Genomic DNA, 19010 nt, shown 5'->3' with positions numbered 1-19010 from the left:
CTTATGCTATTTAATCACAATAGCTAGTGCTAATTTACCTTAAGTTGTCTCAGAGAAAATTTATAAAAGCGAGCGATTCTTAAACCATATTTTACATAGTAAAATCATTTAAATGACGGTTTCCACAGAGGCGAAATATCGCTAGATGGCTCATGAAATGTCTGTCAAAATGTACAATTCAAAACGACGTTAGGTCAACTTTCTCATGTCTGCTAGTGTACAATCTCAGGGTCGTCTATTGTCGCCCCTGCCCCGTGCTTTGCTATAGTATGCCCTATTGGCGCGTAATCACCGGCGAATAAATAGTGCTAATTTACCTTAAGTTGTCTGACAGATGAAAATTTTTTTGCGAGCGATTCTTAAATCCTATTTTAAATAGCTAAAATCATTTAAAAGACGTGTTTTCCAGTTTTACGAAAAATCATTTAGGCGAAATATCGCTAGATGGCGTTAGTATCGCGAGATCCGTTTGACGTTTGCTTGCGATTGGCTCATTTAGTTATTTAACCAATCACGAGCAATACTAACGCCATCTAGCGATATTTCGCCTCCGTGAAAACCCTAATTGAAAATAAATGTAACAAAAGTTATACTTTAAAAAAAGTTTTGCGCCACATAATTATCGAAGTATCAAACACTGACTAATTCATGTTATTCGAGTATTACGACTGATCCTGAAATCCAGAGGCCGTATTGTCGGACGCAGGGGGGCCTGCGATCGCATACACTGTCTCTGTCTACCCTCACGTTATACTGAATGACACAAAGAAACGGCAAACACGATTATGATACAGAGTGTAATAAAGCCTTATTGTCTATACCTATACCACTTCTTTCTGTCACACGCTGTAGGATGAGGGTAGAAACAGATAGAGAATGCGATGGCGAGCGCCTGAGCGTTAGTCAATACGGCCTCAGGTTTTCAATAAAAATATTTCAATATTTTCGTCCGTTGTTATCAATCTTAATTGCGTAATCTCTAACTTTAGGCTAAATTGACAGTATCTATTCCGATGATAGTAACATTCACACTGTTTTATTGTTTTTGTGCGCGCCCAATTCCTGCCCGCTTCCCGCGACCCGTCGCGCCTCGCACGCCGCAGCTACGCGTCACGTTGTACATACTTCTCACTCCGACGCGTAGCGGCGTCTCGCTCGCGAGCCCGACGGGCCGCGACGGGCCAATTCGGCCCGGCCGAACCCCCGACCCTACCTCTTAGATTATAATAATATCAGAAAGGAGCATTTAAATACGTTATACGGACTTCATGTAGTGATATTATTTTGTTACCAACATCGTAGGTTTATTTGTTAAGCTATTCCGTTTTATCATATTGCTTATAAACTTTGTAGAAAACAACTCCTTTTTACTTTTTCTGTGATATTTCACGTCGCAGCTAGCGTGAGCTTTATTTTCTGTTGATGGCATGTTATTTCGGTCGGGTACTTTTATGCGGCAAAGGAGCAAATGCACACTTGTTAGCTATTTAACATTTATTTGTATGAAATTTTGTACACAGTACAATCTAAGACATGGTAATTATTGACTGTAAAACACGAAACTAAGAGAAAAAGATACATAATCTAATAACACAATAAAAATTTATGTCCATCCCTATCAATGATATGTTCTCTAAGTTCTTCCTGAATGTTTCTTCACGGTATTCGTTTTTTCTACTCCTATACTGTAATCTGTGATTTACTTAATCACGAACAGTAATAGCATACATAACAAGATCCTGGAAAAATCTATATTGTCTATTCCCCATAACAGCACTGTATCGTAATGTTGCTAAAACGATACTGCAACCACTTACTTTTTTTTCTTAATTCGTACGTTCGGACGGGCTAAGGTGCAGCCAGTTACATATTTTATATGGTTTTTATACAGAATAAAAACTTTCCGAACATAATCCATAGCCTGCCAACATAAGTAACGTGTATTTTCAACATCGTCACAGGCAAGTAAACGTTAATCAAAAACAAAATTTAACTTAGACAAATTTTGTCATTTTCATATTTCTCACTTGTTTATTGTTGTTTACCTTCTCTTTGCGTTTGCCATACTGTTCACTTAAGTATAAAAACGTATAAAGTTTACTTTTCTCTAATTTTGTATTGTAATTAATAAGTACCCTGTCGAAGAAAAAGTATTGTATGCAACGCTGTATAAATAAGTAAAAAAAAAGCTCGTGGCGTCTTTTTCTTACGATGTTCGCTAAAGCTCACATCGTAACTCACGCCACTCACCTTTTTTGCACCCTGTTATACAACTGTTGCATAAAATACTATAAAAGATTGCCTGCGAAAGTGCCCGACTGTTTTGGTTTTATTTTCAATAGATATCTATACAGAACTATTGCTGCGTTATGCGAGGCTGGGGGAAGCGTCAGTAACTGATCTCTTATATGATGACTAATGGACTGATGTATGTGTAGAATTGTGGTATTATTTTGTGATATTATATGTGGTGGTGTCATGAAGGTTCGACGGGAATTCAAGCTGACTTAGGATGAGTATTCTATTACAACAAAGAGGTTGCATCGGTCGACTTTGCTTTAAGATAATATCGTCAACATAAACATCTGTGTTAACCAATCAGTGCCAGACACGCGAAGCGAAATTCTATGCTATTCTTACGCGTGAGATACAACTTTCGCGGCGAACGTTATAGTGTATGTTGAAAGTTATTCGCTGTGCGGTGATCGTTTCTATTATAGCGTAACAATAACAGTTAGTGAGATGACTTTGCCGTAGAGACAGGGCACATACGCGTCCCCGTTTCGTGCCCTCAGCGGTAATTCGCATGCCTAAAATGTCCGATCTTTAGTTGACGATTGACGACCGTAAAACTGAGTAGTTAGAGAACCTGGCCAGATATGTACAAAAAAATGTAATGGAAATTATTCAAAATAACTTTGGATGTTCTCGAGTCTTGAGTGTTTAGTATGTATTATGTATGTTTATTCGTTGTATAAGGCGCGCCCCTCCACATTTTATGATTGTAGTTGTAAACGTATCAGTACGACAAGTCTATGTGTGCGTAGCACGAACGTGTCCTCACTCGCAAGCGTACCGTCAGTTACGCACACTGAAACTAAGACAACGTGTAAGTACGAGGTTTACTCGTGCACATTGATAATTAGCTGTGGAGGGGCGCGCCTCCGTGAGTGAACAGATCTGTACCCTACCCATAATACATACTTTGGGACTAGATAGATTGATGTAAATTGTCAACTAATATTTATTTATTTAGTGTTCGCTGAGACCCGGTGTTTTGTCCGGATATTGTCTTTCTAATGCCCTGTTCCATGATCATGACCCAGTGCTCGATCGATCTCATATATCGTTAGCAAGCAATGCGACCTCGCAATGTAACTTACGATTTAATGTGCTACTGGTATAATGTAAACAGGGCCTAAGCTTAGAGTTCCTGTTCGATCTTTGTTGGCGATGAATTAAAGAAGGTTTTAAGGTAGTGCAGTTGACGCTTCTCTCAGTTTTGTACTCGGTATCAAACTCGTTGTAGGAGCGTCCAAAACCAAGTTTGTTACTTGGCGATTGTAACTACCATAAATTACCATTATGTTGACAATATAAATGAACAGCTTATACATCTGACAGTAGAGCAGAACATAGAGTTCGTCTCTTTCACACATGAATACATGCTTATTGATGATGTTCAATTTAAGCTACTGGTATTGTCAAAAGTCAAAAATGGTAATTAGCTGTACCTGTTTTCGAGAGAAATGATTAAATTTAAAAATATTGATAGTACTTTGTAAGTCGTGTAGAGATTGTTTTATTACGGGGGCGAATGTATGTGCACGAGTTCAAAACTCGTGTGGAAATGACTGATCTTTTTTAAACTAGATGTAGCTAAGTTTGCTGTATTTTTTTTACCCTACAAAGAGAAGGGTTTTATGATTTTAGCAGTCAATGTATTTTTTGCTACTTTTTCGTGGCCGTGGATGTATTTTTGTTTTAATTAAGGTACATGCTTGAGATTCGGATATTAGCGAACGTTTATTCACTTTCGATCGTGACTAGTCAGAAAACTGAGACTCGCTCCTTTTCTTGCAATTGGACATTTGCTATAGGCGAAAAAAGGATATTATATTATATTGCTTTCGGAGTAATTTACTCGATTTTTTAAATTACTGATAGTAACGCGTCCTGAACGAGTTTGGTACATTTAAATTGTTAAAATGACAAAATATTCATCTAAGCTTAAACGAGTTTATTTTCAGATATTATATTGTAATATAACACACCCTAATTCTATTGGCCGATCAACTTTTCAAGGCGTCTTTACCGCGCTGTTTACTTTCCTGATCTAATTGCGATCACTGTTTTACTATATGATATACCATAGGGCTTGGCATAAAACCACAAGATATGAGTTGAATGCAATAAGGCTATCATAATAAGTTTAAAAAAAAACCGTCAATATTATCAAAAAATATTTATTACATACCTATTCTTTTCTTTCATCAATTAAAGAAATAAATATTAGGAAGCCCCTTAGAATTCCGCGTGACGTCACGGATCCCTGCTCTGGAATGACGCGCTTTACTTTTTTTTTTGATTGGCAAAGGAAATATATGTACATACAATATTTTTTGATAATGTAACTGAGTAACCAATTATAACGATATTTTTTACCCAGGACATTATTCCATTACCCGGTTTATTTATATTGGCAAATAACGTAATAAGAGAGAATCTAATTAATTTTTAATTTGTATTAATCATACAATAATAACGCGATTATCGAAATGCTATCGAAAGCGAAGTATTATCTACGTTTCGATACCACTATCGCGTTAAGTCACATTAATACAAAATAAAACACCCTTACCTTTCTACTAAAAAAATATCGCACAGCTAGTTTTTACGTGGAAATCATAACCGCTGGGTGAATGCAAAATGAGCGGGCGCTAACCATGGGCCTCATGAGGAAGCTCAAAGTCACTCAGAGGGCTATGCTCGGGGTTTCTCTGCGGGATAGAATCAGAAATGATGATATCCGCAGTAGAACTAAGGTTACCGACATAGCCCGAAGAATTGCGAAACTGAAGTGGCAGTGGGCGGGGCATATTGCTCGCAGGACTGATGGCCGATGGGGTCAGAAGGTTCTCGAATGGCGTCCGCGGACCGGGAGACGAGCTGTCGGTAGGCCTCCAACAAGATGGAGCGACGACCTGGTTAAGATCGCGGGATCGCGGTGGATGCGGAAAGCACAAGACCGGTCTGAGTGGAGAGCCTTAGGCCTTCATGTCCAGCAGTGGACGTCTTTCGGCTGACATGATGATGACGAGGAATGCAAAAGTCTAAGTTTATAAGTCAAAATATTAAAATAACTAGTAATGGACTGTAACACTCCATTACAGGTCAATTCACAAGAGTTGGCACGAATGGATTGAATGAGTGAATGAAAATATCTGTGTGTTGAATTTGAATATACTTCACACAAATATGGAAATGTCATGCGTTTGTCATTTTCCTACAGAAATGTCTAAGTGCCATTACGTTCGTTCAATCCATTCGTGCCAGCCTTGTGTATCGAACTGAGGCCGTATTGCCTTACGTGTCTGATGCTCGCCATCGCAATCAATCTGTCAATCGAAATCAGTCATTTGATTGCGATCGCGAGCGTCACTAGTTATTTTAATAATATGTAGCGATAAGGGCATTACTGTTGTGTTGTCTCTCGCTCTAAATCAATGTAAGAAATTATCAAGATAATTATGTTCATTGATTCATCATCATCATCATCATCAGCCCGAAGACGTCCACTGCTGGACAAAGGCCACAATGAACGACATCTCGCCACTTGCATCCACCGGTTTCCCGCTACTCTCACGATTATTCATTTATTATTATCCGATAATTATCCAACAATATGAAGTATATTAACAAAATAGTCTTGACTGTACATTTCTCGTGTTCGCATGACAGAAGACGTGACGCAAAATTATACTATCCGCGTTCAGATACACACTAGGCTTCCCGCAATAACATCACACGCCGTTATTCGTAATTATCATTGATAATTTACAGTACATAATTATCACAATAGTTATCGTTGATAACTACCCATTGCATTCCTGTCTCAAATTGTAGTAAGCCTTTAACTGGGCTATTTTTAGCTATTCGCGCCTCTTTTTTCGTACAGCGAACTATTTTTTTTCTGTAGTTCGCAATACTAAGCGGGAAACAAACCCCTAATGCCGCAATCATAGGTGCGAGCTACTGGGAATGTCAGTGTGGGATTTTTTTTCCACTTACCTGTATTGCGAACTGGGAAAACAAATGAGTGCAGGCAACGTGTTATTTCGGTAAAGACGCTCCTGGAACTGGATCGGTCAATTTATATAAAGTCTATGAACGTTTATTTCGAGTTTAATGTAGTACGCAGAGTTAGCTTAGTCGAGATATGGAATAGTGCTTTAGTGGAGCACGTATTTTCATACTTATTCCAAATAGGTAAGTAAGACATTTGGAATTTGTATTGGCAGCCGCGGTTCGGCCGACCGCGTTAGGTTTTACCCTGTCGCAGTCAGCATTTGCCGCAGTTATCAAAAAATACTTGCTAAAGGCAGCAGAGGCTCCCTGCGACAGAGTTCTAACGAGTGGCACATACTAACTTGTCAAGGTACAATTATTATTTATTTAAAACAGGGTAGTTGCAAAAAAAAACAAGTATTTATGTCGAAATTAGAAGTTTTAAACTGAACGGTCAGCAATTCACCGATTCTCGTTTTATTAATTTGTTTTTAACGAATATGCGTGGTGGGCCGAGTGATTTTTATAATACACTAGCTCTTGCCCCCGAATTTGTTCAAGTTAAACAAATTCTCGATACTTCGTCGTACGAAGGGCACGCATGCAAAGTTTAATCTCTTAACGTGGGTGCAGTGGATGGATAAAAAGTGGCCTATGTGTTATTGCAGAGGTCCAGCTACATACCAAATTTCATAAAAAAACTAATCAGCCCTTTTACCCCTGATATGCTTAGACGCGTATCCGTGCCAAATCTAAGACTTTTTTTAAATCAGCAAAGATTTTGCGTATTAAAACAGTTGAGACTTGAATGTAGTATTTTATTAATTCCTGTGTACGAGGGGTTAAGCGTGAAAGAGTAAGAAGCGCACGCACTCCTACATACACACAGACAGACTTTCGCATTTATAATATTAATAAGATTGCGTTGTATCACCAAACAGTCGATATGTGGTTGACGTCTTGACTTTGCTAGGAATACAAAAATCGCTCGTCGCGCCGCCCTTGCGTAGTCTATCATGGTTCAGTACTACCCTTAACATCTAGGCTCTTGACGCGGTTCAAACTAAGGCTACGTACGTACTATGCGGTTAGCCGCGTGGTTTAGCGTGCGGTCCCTCTTCAAAGTATCGCCCGAGAAAGAGACGGCGTATTCAAACCGCACCGGTTTACTTAACGAACTTCTAAGCGGTCCGGCGGTGCCGCGGCTGCAGAGGCAAACCTCTTATATGTTACGATCTACTATTCGCGTAAGTTTTTGATAAGCACGTAGATTTCGTACATTATTCGTAACTTGTATATTTGTAGGCCTCGGAGATAATTTATTTTTCTGTTTTATTTTTTTATACTGACGCCGCATTTGTCGGTTGTTTTTCAACTTGTATGGTGCGCATTTTGTTTTTTATTCTCATGCCTTTTTTATGTTTGGTACGGTCAAGGAGTTTAATTAATTGGCCAACATGGAACCATTTCACAGTAAACGTCATAGTGACATGACTTTTCCTTTGAAAAGGTTCCATGGTGGCCCATGAATTAAATTCCTTGACTGTACCTATATAATTTTATGTCACATACCACTTGCATTAATGTTTTTCGAGACTGCAATAGTTTTATTAAGCTCAATTTGTAGTCAGAAACTGACTGTATGTTCAGTTTCTGAAATGTAACACTTCTTGTTTCGCCAAGGAAGTTTTGTAACATTAGTTTCGTTACACGAAAGAAAAGAATAATTGCGCCACGTTTTACAGCTGCGACGGCTATTAAATATATTTTTCTTTATCAACAATGGCGTTCGCGTATTTTTAACAGGTATGATTTTATCGATCACCTATTAAATGCATTTTCGGTGACCTAATAAATAATATTTGGTCCTGAAATAGTAGATCTGTCTCTTAAATTCATCATGAAATAATATTAAAACGCTTACGCTTTTTTTTGATAATATTAAAAAGTACTTGGAAATAATATCGATCATCAAATAATTATATTGGATTTCAAAATAATAAAAGTGTCACTAAAACTGAATCACCAAACAATACAAAAATGTTTACCTAAAAAATAATTTTTAAGCACTGAAAAATAATATTGATTATCACATTACGTGGCAGTCATGCGGTTGTCCCTTTCTCTGGCCTTATGTTTCGGATTAGTGCGATGGTGATGATGATGGTGATGATAATGATGATGATGATGATGATGGTGATGTTGGTGATGATGATTGATGATGATGGCGGTTGATGGTGATGTTGATGATCAATTGTTGAGGACGCCAATTCAATTTGAACAAATTTAAAATAATGAAGTTTCATGCCGCAAGTATTTGCCAAAAAGTGGTCGGTTCTGGCACTTCGTCGGCAGCTGCTCGCTCCGCTCGTCGTCGTACCTAACCAGACCCGCCTTAGTAGAATAGGTAGATGCATTTAATTAAGGAACTGATCTATTTATTAGGTGACAGATCTAATATTTTGGTGATTGAATTTTGATGACCAAACTATAATTTAAGATACAGGTTTATATTAATCGGATAACTTATACTTAGAGACAGTTTTGATTAATATGATGGCTAATATATTTCTTTGGGGACAGATGTTATAATAAGGGTATTGCCGATTAGTGACACATCTAAACTTAGGTGACAGAAAATATAGTTCCCTTTTTTAACCGTGTGGTGCTTCCTTAGTTTTAATTTATAGTAACTTACTAACATTGAGATAAATTTAACTTGAAATCAAAAAGATCTATGAAATAATACCATTGAATATGTTACTGTTTAAAATATACATTGACCTTTAATTATCTAGAAAGATGTGTACCTGTGTAGCTTATTCGCTTCGTACATTTTGATTTGAGGTGCATACCATCTTTAAATTTAATAATATAACTTTAAAAAAGTTGTAAAACCGAGATTCTCATTTCAATAACAATGTACAGGTGACGGCATAAATATATATACAGTCACAGTGTCCAATATAATGTATTAATCGACGATTTAATTAGTGGCATAAATCTGTATAGATATTTTTGACGGCTTGCTAACGTACATGTATTTATTATTTTGACTGTACATCTAAATGGCTAAACTGATTTTTTTTAAACTTAGCTAACAATTACGGAGATTTTAAACTAGCTTTTGGTAAAGAAAAATATCTTAATAGGTTTATTATACACTCGGTTTGAGAGCTGCGATGCCACATTATGTTAACTAACAAGGACTTAGCATCGAGATTAATTAAATGTCAAAGCTTAGCATGTAACATAAAGTAATTAATTATTAAGACTTTGTACCTAAATATAACTAAAAGCAATACATTTAGTACCATATCAGATAGTTTACATTTGTTACATTGTAATTTTGTAGAAATGTTCCACGTTAATTCTCAAGTGATTAATAAATGCCACCATTATAGTACAGATACATTCATACATTATCTAGGTACAAAATAGTTTAAAGGAATCAATGCGTTAATTAATAATTACACTATTCTTTTTTCCGACACTGACCCAGTACAATTGATACGCAAATACTACGCTTTTAACAGGCGCTGCGAATATTTTTTTCTTTCGTGTAACGAACGTCATACATAATCAAGGATACGACGGATTAACGTCATTGTTCGCAATAATGTAGACACGACGCCAAACTTGACTTGAGATTTAATTTTGATTCCTAGTAAATAAATTATACAAAGATCTATTATGATGTAGAATTATTAAAGAAGGTGAATAACACCTTTCCAAATTTTCTGTTGTAAGTCCATTCCTGTTTTAACGACAACCCCTGCCACTTTTACTACCGTTTAACCAAGGTAATTATTTTAAAAGCACGTGTAAATTTGTTATTTAAAGGAATTCAAAACTTAAAGAAATTATTTAATTAATTAACCTAATAATTACATTTTAAGTCGTGTCCATAATATTGCTAACAATGAGTCTAATTCGTCCAACGAAAGCAAAATTTTGCTTACATCGTGAATCTAGCCGATGCAGTTGATTTAATTAATTATTGTTTAATGGACCTTTTGAATGATTTACTGTTAGAATAGACTTAAGTGTAACGTTATTGCTTATCCGTTCGAAATCGAGCGCCACCTGTGCAGTTTTAAGACGCCAGCGTTAAAGTTTCGTTTCCCGTTATGCTTAGAAGTTTCATATAAATCTGCACTAGAGGGCGTTGACTTGCCAATTAGTTTCCGCTAACTAAATATAAGAGCGAGATGTTTTTTATGACAAAATATGGATAGTTTCAAATAATTGGACATTTGACGCGGGTAGTTAAAAAATAGTATGGAACTTACCGTTGTGCGACAGAGATCTGAGGCCGTATTGCCGTCGCGTAACGCGTCAGAAACGAGTAGCAATACGGCTTCTGGTTATGGGTATTTTTCGTGTCACAACGGAAGTAATAAGGCAGTATAATCATACAAAACAACTGGCTTCTACCGCACAAAGAACAGAACACGGTTGCCGTTCCACTGCCCGCTGGCGTCAATTCCGTGGCCTTAGACGCTCTTACACAGGCGCGCTCTTAACTTGGATACATATGGTTAAGTTACTTTTGGGATATTTTAATTTAAATTTTAACATTTATTGAAAGTAAGAAATTTACTATGCAAACAGCTATGCTTTTTAGAGCAGATTTATTTGAAATCAATAGTTTACTTTGTATCCGTTAAAAAATTTCCTTGGTATGTATATCACCACAACATTTTATTTAGTAGGTAACAGCGTGGTACCGTGTATCGTCAGCATCAGATTGCGATGCTATCACAACTGGCGTCAATATAAAACTGTTAACTACTGTACCAACCTATGGCATTGAGTAGACAGCGTTAGTGCTAGTGGGGCGCTGGTGCAGCGCAAAGTACCACTGCCTCCCTGGAATCGACCCAATGCACGCCAGTACCAGCGGAACCTTTTCACAGAAAACGTCACAGTAACATCGCATTGCCTGACATTATGATGCTTACTGCGAGATGGTTCTACGATGGGTCAAAAATGGAATATTACAAACCGACGAGTGCATACGACGCTGACTATGCGTACCGATGATTTGGATGTATTATTCGCAGCTGTTACTCCATCTGTACTTTTATATTGTCGTTTATAATTATAATTTGTAAGAGGAGATAATTATTTAAGACTAGACTTAATGGTAAAGTTCAAATTTTAACAATGTACAATCATCAAACGAATTGTTTGAAATTTGACGAGCAATACCAAGAGTACAACAATTTTTACTTAAATCTGCAATAAGGCGGCTCGCCTGCATATCACACGTATATGATTCGATTATTTATTCCAAATGCGAATAATGATAATTTTAATGTACCAACATACCATTATTTTATTCCTGCATAAGTTTTATTCATTGGTTATGGAGTGGATTAATTAATTTAATATAAAAAAATAAAACAAGTGTTTTTATACTTTGGTTGTTTTATTTCGATTGTCTGTTTAAATACCCAACGTCTGGCCTCTGTACAGTCGAGTGCAAAAATAAGCATCTATTCGAACCGCTAAAAATATGCTACCACGGCCTTATTGCGTCGGTACAGTCAAGTGCAAAGATATCGACACGGCCAAAGTTGCAAAAATATGTATATATGTATACATTACTTTATGCACTTAACATTAAGGTCGTGTATACATATTTTTTAAACTTTGGTCGTATCGATATTTTTACACTTGCCACGTGCCATAAAAATTACAAGTGCTACGAATCGACATTAAGTATTGATAAGTTTTCATACAACAATGTGAAAATTATCTAGAATTGTAGCACTTGTATAGTTTGTGGCCGGTCTGAACGTAAAGGAACAGAGGCAATTTTTGCAAGATTTTATTGCCCTTCTCCTACCTTGCTCTGTTTTATGTGGTAAATTATGGGGGTGTTTCCAATTTCTTCGATTGTTTGACCGATCAATCGATCCAGTGCGAAATTTTTTGGTGATGGGATTGACTTAAATGTGGTAGGTTAAAAATTTTAACAGAAGACTTCTATTTGTCATCATATGTTGCAAAATACATTTAGAAAATGCTGTAAATTAAAACTAAGATTTGGTTTTTTTTACTACTAATGGACAATGACGCAAAGCACAACAGTAATTTTCTCACATAATTCTCATTACTATCTTATACTAGTCTCATATAAATCTATCCTGATTTTAACCTTTCCTATTTAAATCCAAAATTCCGCGATTTTTTTTGATGTTGTACAGTCGAGTTCATAAACTTGTGAGCAAAATTTTGATTAAAAATATCTGAACACGACTAATGTTAACGGCGTAGAAGCGTGTTCAGATATTTTTGATTAAATATTTGCACACGAATTTATGAACTAGACTGTAGCTATAAGAGTATATTCTCAGCATTCCTGTACAATTTTATGCTTGTATGTAAGGTCAAAGAAATTGAATCATGTGCTAGGGTGGAACCTTTGTGCTACTTATTGACATATTGACAACTCATACATTTGCCATAACAATAATCGCGCATGAAATCAAATACTGTCCTAACCCTGACTTAAAAATTTGGGGCTTTTGTGTTAAGTATGCAGAAAAATCGAGCATTCAATTCATCATCATCATCCCAGCCTATATACGTCCCACTGCTGGGCACAGGCCTCCTCTCAGAACAAGAGGGCTTGGGCCATAGTTCCCACGCGGGCCCAGTGCGGATTGGGAACTTCGCACGCACCATTGAATCGCTTCGCAGGTTTGTGCAGGTTTCCTCACGATGTTTTCCTTCACCGCAAAGCTCGTGGTAAATTTCAAATGTAATTCCGCACATGAATTTCGAAAAACTCAGAGGTGCGAGCCGGGGTTCGAACCCACGACCCTCTGCTTGAGAGGCGATAGGTCAAACCACTAGGCCACCACGGCTTAATTATTATAGTGAAATTGATTACGAAAAGGTTCCACCCTGGTGTGCGATTAAGTTTCCTTGACTGTACCTAACTTATGTATTGGCTCCAGCGAATTTTTACTCAGAAGCATCAAGCATCTGCAAAAGCAAACTTGTGGGATATAATGTGTGTGTACTATTCGCAGGGTGCGAAGTACATACTAGGTGGGGGTAATGAAATCTATTCTGAGGGATAGGTTCTGTCATCTGTCATACTCATATTAATCTGTCTCATTTAGTTATTAGCCAATCGCAAGCAAGACCGTAACGTCATAAAAACCTTACGATACTAACGCCATCTAGCGATATTTCGCCTGTCTCTTAGCCCTCATTGAGTCGTTCGAGTGACGAACACAATTATTTACTAAGACAAGGTTGTTTTGTGGCCTAGGAATCATATTGTTTGACTAAGAGAATAAAAACTACGATAACTCTCAATAAATTTTATTTATTTCATTAAACTATAAAATATTCGTTTTTACTAAATTCCAATGCATTTTCGTATCTTTCTAATGGAACAACATTGATCATACTAAACAACAGATCATAGGAATATTTTACTATTACTCTAAATTAGAACTGTAATATGCATACAAATCTTTACAATAGAGTTTTTGGATAACATTACTAAATGCAATGCGATTTTATTACAGTGTGATGAGATGAAATGCCTTTTATTAATTTTATTTATATAGCACCTCAGTGAATGCCTACGTTTAAAATGCGATTTAAATTTACACAATAGAATAGTAACTTTAAATTTGATAGAGATAGTGCCATTCACGGTGAAGCGTGCCGTGGTTCTTATTACAATGTCATTAATGTCTAATTTTGACAAAATCACGCGTCTTCGTGGATGGCACATCTATACCATTACCAACCAACCAACCATTCATTCTGTAACCAGGCCCTTTGAAGTGCAAAATTTGAACTTCGTATCTTGCCGTCCTGCTCACGCTTATACTATTTAAAACTGGAGTGAGAGGGGCGGTACGATACGAACTTCGAATTTCGTAGTAGGCTCAGCTCTCAGCAGCTAAGCTCTCGCATTCGCCATCTCTTTCTACCATCGTCTTATACCGTATGATAGAAAGAAAACGATTGTGATTCTGAGTGCGTTAGACAATACAGCTTCAGCTCTGACAAAAATCTGGTACGTATCGAGTCGCATAATTATTTAAAGTCATAATGTTGTTTGACATTTTTTGTCCAAAACGGAAATATTTTCAGAAACTTTATAAATGGTCACCTACAGGTCAGGCAGGTTAGGTTTATTTTTTAACAATTTTGAACAATTATGGATTCAGAGAAAAAAAGAGTTATGACAAACATTGCTTTATGACTCTCAACAATTATACGAGCCTATATGGATTCTAAGAAATATTAATTTTAAACCCAGAAAACAAATTTTAAATTTTAGTAGCTTTGAAGTAAAGGTTTAATTCGTTTATTGAGTTGCAAAACAAGTGTCTTGAGTTTATTATGAATTTATGACCTGGAATCTATAGGACAATCATAAAGAGTTCACAAAAATAGAACTTTGATTGGTGATGTCAAATATCCTATTAAGGCCGTCAGAAAACGATTGGTCTAACAGAATTTCCCGTATTTTTTTAATATTTTTAGTTCAGTATAGTCCAGTCATTATTTTTTTTTAAATTTATTGTGTATATATTATCAACAATAACTTCCTAAAGGCACACGTAGCTACACTATTTATGGTCATTATAAGATATTAAATATAATCAAACACTTTCTAACATTTCTTTTGTGACGAAATTTTGTATCATTAACAATTAACAAGATTCAAGAACAAGATCTAAAACATACATATACTAACGAGCAAAAATAACCGCACGTCATCAATTGTTTAAAATATATCAGTCATTTATTGGAAGCTGAACGTCACAATGGCCTGTAAAAAGAAAACTATTGTGATTCTGAGCGCGTTAGACAATAAAGCTTTAGCTCTGACAAAAACCTGGTGCGTATCGAGTCGCATAATTTTTTAAAGTCATAATGTTGATTGTCATATTTTTTTGTCCTAAACGGAAATATTTTCAGAAACTTTATAAATGATCACCTGTAGGACTCTATAGGCGAGGTTAGTTTAGTTTTATGACAATTCTGAACAATTAATGGATTAAGACAAAAAAAGCGTTATGACAAACACATTATGACAAGCATTACATTATGACTTTCAACAATTATGCAAGCCGATATGGGTCCTGGCGGGGATAGGTATGATAAAAGATTATTTTAACATAAATTTACTACACGGAAAAAAATGTTTCTTGAGTTTCATCGATAAAATGAGAACATGTAAGTACAAGTCTTGTTTTCCACCACTTCTTATTTACTGTAGATTTTTACGAATAAAGTTCTTCATTACATTAACCCCCCGTCTCACCATTCATGATTAAATTTATCTGACGGATAATTGTGATGCCGTCTCTGTTTGTTTTGTTTTAATAGACGGAGACGGCATCACATTTATCCGTCAAATAAAATTAATCAATGGGTGGTGAAACAGCCCCTAAATGTACAAATACAACTGTTGTTTTCTGCCACTCCTTTAATATAGGAAAACCACAAACTTATTTTTTATGAAAAATAATTTTGGTATCAATGAAACTCAAATGGTATAATTTTGTTTCACCAGTAGTAGGGTACAGTCAACGTCATAAATAAGTGATCACTTTTGTACCTTGTCATTTTAACGTCATGTTTGAAAAGCCATACGACTGAAAGCGACAAGGTACAAAAGTGATCACTTTTTTATGCCATTGACTGTACATGGTCAATTACTGGCCATAGTGTAAGGTGTCCAGTTATTAAACGGTGACCAGTAATTGACGATTTAACCCTATTAATTTAGGCGAGCGTCTTTGGAAAAAATTGAAAAGTTCATTGAGTTGAGTTCAGAACCCTAAATTAGCTTTGCCAATTTTTAGAAATATATGGTATCTGTGTCATACCGTTTAAGCTCTTATGTATATGATTGTTTATCGTATAATTAAAGTAGAAGAATTGTAAAAAGAGAGCCACAAAATATCTCAAGTCAGTTGTTGAATACTACGTATTATGTTATTACAATATTTCATAACAATATTTCAGTCTTAATACTAGCCACACATTAAAATACTATTTCACCTAAAAGCAAGTCCGAAACAAAAATCATTCTATTTTTGAATAACAGCTGTAATCGGGTAAGTTTAATAATTAATCAAAATACTCTTACAGCGCCATTTTGTTTACTTAGCTATACCAAAATGGCGGCACTCGTATTAACTGCCTTGTCTGTAATAAAATCTAACCTGTCCCGATCCCAGGGTCAATTAAATTTTTAGTGCACCTTGTTGCCATGGTAACGTATCCTAAGTTACCTATTAAAAGTATGGTTTTATGGCGTACAAATCCACTAAAAGATAGGAGTTACGACAGTTTTAATTTAAGGCAATGCCTTCATGGCTCATCTAAGCATGCTAATAGTATACATTGCAAAAAAAAACTCACAAAGTGTATCACTGATGTCTCGTAAGTCACGGGACAGAATAACATATCGTCACTACTTTGAAAAAATCTCGTATCTCTAATAAATACATCAGCAAAATTGAACCTTGACGTAATGGTCATAAAGTGCACTCAGAAAAATTACACATTTTCAGATACGAGTTTTTTTAAAGTAGTGACGATATACTAAAAAGTTAATTGACTCCCAACATCTTTTATATAGAAACGGACATCCAGGCGGGCGGGAGCGTCTTCACCTTTAGTAATTAGTGTTCCATTGGTCCGCAAAAAGCTTGGTTCATCGTTCATAACGCGAACAGCTAATAAGGAATTTAATTCGCTCCCATCGTCTTTATTTCCCGATAAATACAACTGGGATCTCCAAGGCTAGAGTGAATAAGCTGTTTTCATCGTTCATAATGCGAACTGCTAATAAGGAATTTAATTCGCTCCCATCGTCTGTATTTCCCGATAAATACAACTAGTAAATGGAGTGAATAGGCTGTTACTGAACCAATGAGATACACCTTTGGCCTCATCTGCACTTAACATCAGGTAAGATTGGGATCAATCACGGTCCAGTTTCATTTAGAAAAGGAAAACTCACCAGCAGTGGGCGGACGACGGATGCAATTTACGTCAAAATCACGTCGAACAATATACGTAATATGGATATGACTACAATTGGTTTAAAAAAGAGAACATAGTTGAAAAATAGTTGGATAATTTTATTGTTGTAGTAAATAATCTTATTTTTTTCTGTATTACTTACATATTTTCAGTGCATTCCTTTTGTAGCTCACTATCCACTTATGTAGGGGAAAATTACCTCTACATCTTCAGATGTAAGTGGTACGTATTTGTAGTGATACTTGACCATTATTAGGAAGATTATCACAATCACTCTAATTTCTATACATTTTTACACAAAAATATTAATCGAAGTTTAATAAAAGTCTTATCCATCTTATGCTTTCGTCACCATATTGCATCCATCGTCCGCCCTTTACTCATCAGACAACGCTATTCAACATTAATAGTCGTCCTTGAGTGGGACAGTAAGAATTTTACAATCAAATATCAACTTAATCCTCACTCAATATTTGTACCAAACAATTGAATATATTGCATTCTCTGTCTGTTTTATATTAAAATTAAATTGTAAATTTCATTTGTTTACTTAAAAATATGAAAGCGATACATAAATGCGCTTCTAATCTATATACATGATTTCTAATTATATATTGCTTTATATACATTTATTTTATATAAAATAGCAACCTATCAAGTAAAATACTACGCGATAAATATAAAATAATATTATGCGTTACGTATTATCGAAACAAAAGATATCTATGTAAATGTTACCGTAGAAGTCATAGATATATAAATCGTAATAAAAATACGTACAGACGAAAATAGAACCTCCTCCTTTCCTGAAGTCGGTTGAAATAAGTAAAGCTCATCATTAAGGCATAATAAGTATATAAGTTTTGGAAGAAGTTCATTTCTAATTGGAAGAACTACATATACAGCACGTTTTATTATATTTTAATGTAAAAATTACTGTCAATTATAAGTATATGACAGTATTTAAAGTTTGCACGTGTACACTTGTACACTAATGTTTTGATGTTATTCTATATTTCTTATGCATTTTTTTTAATATAGCGGAAAAAGCACCTGGTGTCACTGATAACCAGGGATCGGACGGATTTCATTGTTCGTAATATTGCGGACATGACTCCGAAATTAATTAATAAAAAAAAATGTTGTTTAATTTCTTCGACAAATCTACATTATGAGAAATCCTTGTTTTATTTATTTACTAGGAATCAAAATTAAATCTCAGGTAAGAAATAATAATAATTTCGGTGTCATATCCACATTATTGCAAAAATGATGATCATCCGATCTCTGTTGATAAATAAAAATACAGAAAATCTGAAATTATTAGTCGTGCTTATTTACTCATACTCCTAGATGCACGCAATAGACATATAAGGCCCTATACTACGAAATGCAAAATAAGAACTTCCTATCTTGCCGTCCCACTTACGCTATCATTGAGTAAGAGAGGGACGACTTCTATTTTCGAATTTCGTAGTAGCCCCAAAGGATAGACGGTATTGTAGCCCTCAAAGGGCCGTCCACTCCTAGTTCTATTCCCGCTCAGCTTTTTTCGCGTTGTGAATTACGTCATGTCTTCCGTCAGCTGTCTCTTTCATTCTACGTCCACAAGAAAGTGAAAAAAAATGCTTACGTAACGAGCGAAGAGCTACAAATAAATGTAGGATACTACGAGACAC

The 19010-nt window shown here is 35.8% G+C and overlaps 1 long non-coding RNA gene across 1 annotated transcript; it reads left to right on the top strand.

Annotated features, from left to right (window-relative positions):
- Positions 1 to 24: 24 nt before the first annotated feature.
- LOC141436803 (uncharacterized) lies at positions 25 to 11711 on the top strand. Its single transcript, XR_012452332.1, has 2 exons — positions 25 to 130; positions 430 to 11711. It is a non-coding gene; the product is annotated as an uncharacterized lncRNA (long non-coding RNA).
- The last annotated feature ends 7299 nt before the right edge of the window (positions 11712 to 19010 follow it).

This window comes from Choristoneura fumiferana, chromosome Z, assembly GCF_025370935.1.
Source record: "Choristoneura fumiferana chromosome Z, NRCan_CFum_1, whole genome shotgun sequence".
NCBI lineage: Eukaryota > Metazoa > Arthropoda > Insecta > Lepidoptera > Tortricidae > Choristoneura > Choristoneura fumiferana.
This window is presented reverse-complemented; position numbering and strand designations above follow the sequence as displayed.